This window comes from Orycteropus afer, unplaced genomic scaffold (genome assembly GCF_000298275.1).
Source record: "Orycteropus afer afer isolate SDZICR_OR568_19922 unplaced genomic scaffold, OryAfe1.0 scaffold00117, whole genome shotgun sequence".
Taxonomy (NCBI): Eukaryota; Metazoa; Chordata; class Mammalia; order Tubulidentata; family Orycteropodidae; genus Orycteropus; species Orycteropus afer.
The window spans coordinates 9,396,079-9,400,630 of record NW_006921704.1 but is presented as its reverse complement, the minus strand read 5'-3'; positions in this window follow the sequence as shown (position 1 = coordinate 9,400,630).

Sequence of the window (4,552 nt, the reverse complement as noted above, 5' to 3'; positions counted from 1 at the left end):
GTTTGGTCAATTTCAGACTATAGAAGCTGATAAAATTCTTCAATTTCCTCCTCTGTGGCTTTGGTGGTTGGTGTATAAATTTGAATAACAGTCATATTAACGGGTCTTCCTTGTAGGCATATGGATATTATCCTATCACTGACAGCATTGTACTTCAGGACAGATCTTGAAACATCCTTTGTGATGATGAATGCAGTGCCATTCCTCTTCAAACTGTCATTCCCAGCATAGTAGATTGCATGGTTGTCTGATTCAAAATGACCAAAACCAGTCCATTTCAGCTCACTAATGCCATGGATGTCAATCTTTATGTGTTCCATTTCATTTTTGACAACTTCCAATTTTCCTAGGTTCATACTTTTTACATTCCATGTTCCAATGATTAATGGATGTCTGTGGCTGTTTCTCTTCAATTTGAGTGGTGCCACATCAGCAAATGGAGGTCTCAAAAGCCTTATCTTATCCATAGGAGTAAGGCTGCATTTACTCAGATGATGCAGCTCTTTCCAATCCTATTTTGAGAGCCTTCTAACCTAACTGGACTATTCATAAAGTTGTGCAGTAATGTATCAAATAGTGTTTCTTTGTTATTCATAAGCTTTTCCCTGGCCAATTATTGGAGAAGTGGATGGCCTCTTCCTTCTTCCTACTCTGTTTCAGTCTGTAAACTGAGTTGATACCTGTGCACCATGAGCATCCCACTGGGTTTGAAACACCAGTGGCTCAGCCTCAAAACTCACATCAACATATCACCACGGTAGGACAAACCGACAGACAAGTTTGTCTCCCTGTTGGAACCTCTCATACCACCCTTGCCTTTGTCCCTGAGGCTGACTCCTCCTCTGTCTGAATTCCTGGACCTTTTACTCCCCTTATCTTGCTCTCCCTCCCTGCTGTTTTGGGTGTGCCTGAGTTTCACCTGGACCCCTGCGGCTGACTGCTCCTCTCTCCAGGTTCCTGGATTTTTATCCCCTTTCTCCTGCTCTCCCACTTTGGGTGTGCCTGAGTTCTCTCTCCTCACCTGGATCCCTGTGGCTAACTGCTCCTCTGTCCTAGTTCCTGGCTTTTAATCATCTTTCTCTCTCTCTACCATCCTGCTGCTTTGACTGTGCCTGGGTTCTCTCTCCTCATCTGGACCCCTGTGGCTAACTGCTCCGCTCCCCTAGTTCCTGGCTTTTAATCCCCCTTTTCCTGCTCTCCCACCCTGGTGCTTTGGGCATGCCTGAGTTCCCTCTCCTCACCTGGATCCCTGTGGCTGACTGCTCCTCTGTCCTGGTTCCTGGCTTTTGATTCCCTTTTTCCTGCCCTGCTGCTTTGGGTGTGCCTGAGTTCCCTCTCCTCACCTGGGCCCATGCAGCTAACTGCTCCTCTGTCTCCTGGATCCCTATGGCTGACTGCTCCTCTGTCCTCGTTCCTGGTTTTTAATCCCCTTTTCCCAGCTCTTCTGCCCTGATGCTTTGGGCATGCCTGAGTTTCTTCTCCTCACCTGGATCCCTGGGGCTGACTTCTCCTCTCTCCAAGTTCCTGGCCTTTAATCTTCTTTCTCCCACTCTCCCACCCTCCTGCTTTTCACGTGCCTGAGTTCCCTCTCCTCACCTGGACCTTTGCAGATGACTGCTCCTCTGTCCAGGTTCCTGGCTTTTAAACCTGAACATTAGTGAATTTGAAACTGGTCACCTTGAATCTAACAATCATATTGTCTACTATAGCAGAAATGGCAAACTGAAGAGGAATGATGTAATATTTATCATTAAAAAGGATGCTTTGATATCTATCCTGAAGGACAATGCAGTCAGTCAGTGATAGGATAATATTCATACATCTGTAAGGAAGACCAGTTAATACTGCTATTTTTCACATTTACACACCAACCACCAAAGCCAAAGATGAGGATATTGAAGATTTTTACCATCTTCTGCAGTTGATTTCATGTTTGGTCAATATCAGACTGCAGAAGTTGGTAAAAATCTTCAATATCCTCATCTTTGGCTTTTGTATTTGGTGCGTAAATTTGAATAATAGTAGTATTCACTGGTCTTTTTTGTAGGCATATGACTATTATCCTACTATTGACAGCATTATACTTCAGGACAGATCTTGAAACATTCTCTGTGATGATAAAAGTCACATCATTCCTCTTCAATTTGTCATTTTCAGCATAATAGATCATATATTTTTCTGATTCAAAACATCCGAAACTAGTACATTTGAGTTTAGTGATGTCTAGGATATCAGTCTTTATCATTCCATTTTATTTTTGACAGCTTCTAATTTCCCTCAATTCATACATCATACATTTCATGTTATGATTATTAATGCATGTTGGTAGCTGTTCCTTCCCATTTTGAGTAAAGTTCCATCTCAGCAGATGGAGTCGCCAAACTCTTTACTCTATCCATGTCATTAAGGATGACCTTACTTCAAGGTAGCAGCTCTTCCCCAATAAAATTTTGAGTATTTTCTGACCTGAGGGGCTCATATTCTGGCACCATATTTCAAATTTTCAGAGCTATTCATAAAGTTTTCCAATAATATATCAGACAGTGTTTCACTACTATTCTTAAGGTTTTCATTGGCCAATTCTTTTCAGAAGTGGATGTCCCCTTCTTTAGTCCAAGTCTGTCTTAGTCTGGAAGCTCTGCGGAAATCTGTCCACCATGAGTGACCCTACAGATATTTGAAATGCTGGTGGTGGCATAGCTTTCAGCATCACAGTACACAAGTCACCACCATAAGACAAAGTGACAGATGAGTGGTTGTGATAGCACCTTTTAATCACATGTGATTTTGAAGTTGAAAAAAAAAACGTTTTTGGTACACACACACACACACACACACACACACACACACATATATATATATATATAGATATAGATATAGATATAGATATATAACTCTGGTTGCCTAGTGGATAAGGCATTTTACTGGTAAGCAGAAGGTCAGGAGTTTGTAACCCACCAGGTGCTCTGTGGAAGGAAGGTGGGATTATCTACTTCAGTAAAGATTTACAGCTTCAGAAACCCAATGGGGGTCCTTATGAGTCAGAATTGACTTGATGAAATTCTACTTTTACAGGGACAGATGGAATTCTACTATAACTTTTGCCTCTGTGTGAAAGAAATAAAGGTATTAAAAAAAAAAAACATAAATGTTAACATTTTTCTATATAATTATGCATCATGAAAACTGTGAGAATGTTTGGAAAGTGTATCTGATTTTCAAAATATAAAATGATACAGGAGAATGCTGGCAGTTTTTACTATTTTGATTTAATTGCAGAAGCAACATAGTTTATATTCTGTCTTTAAGTTTTTCTTTGTCTTTTTTTAAGAATGTACAAAGGACTGTCATTTAGGTCATGCAGTCAGATTTTGAATATTTATTTCTATTGCTAGTTACTATTTATAGAGAAAAATGAAGGCTATCACTTAAAAATCTTTCTCCAAATAAAGAATATTCTTTTATAATTTCAAAGTTTTTTTTTAAAGTAATCATTTTTTTCCTAATATGCATTCTTTCCATTTTATTTTGGGATGTATTACCACCATAACTTAGGGACTAATCACACAGATAATGACTTGAATAATGTACTCATATCCTAAAATAACAGTAGAGCTCAAACAGATTTTCAAAATTAGTGGCAGAGGCCTCTTTTTTAAAGAAAGATCTAAAAATATTATAAATAATGGGAAAAAACTTTGCCACTCTCTTTCTTTTTATGGATTATTAAGATCAGCTTAATAAATCCCTTATGAAAAGATAACAGAAGAAAATGTAAAAGAACTGTAATTCCTTTTATTTATTCCTAGAAGATGATAGGAAACTTCACACAAGATAATACAGTTGTAAATCCCTTGACAAAAATATTTATCCTCATAAGAAGATATCAAGATCTTTCCAGGTTTATCATTATCAAGTATGTCACATATCATATAAATGTATTTTTTTTTGAGATTTATTTTCAGCATTAATATTATGTGTGATTTTATGGAAACAAACTCAATTAACCCTAGTCTTCCATTTTAAGTTTTCTTCTGTCCAAATATTATGACATCTATAGTATTCACACCTCTCCAGATGTTTGAAGCTGTGGAATAAAAAAAAATATATATATATATATTTGGTTTTATAATTTCACTCAGTCTATCAGTCAAAGCTTCAGGATAAGAAAGAGAAAACATTCTAAGCTTGTTAAATAGCAAGACATTTAATGCAGTGAATTAAGTGCTTAGAAAATTGTTTGAAATGCTGGAAGAATGGCAGTCAGTCTGGTACTGCAAAGTTAAGATGAAAGACACCTAAAATCTTCATGATCCAGAGATAGGAAGCTGTAGCGGCTGATGCCATCTGCATGATGCCGTCCTCATGCTTTCTACAGCCACTGTCCCTGTAGACACCTGAATGAGCATGAATAGCACAGGGATATTGGTTCTGGCAGCTGCAACTGCTTCTAAGAGAAACGTTCATGTTTCATGCTCTCATTTTCTAATAAAAAGTACATGGGAAAACAATCTGGCTCCAAAATATATGATTTCATCTTTTTTTTTTTTTT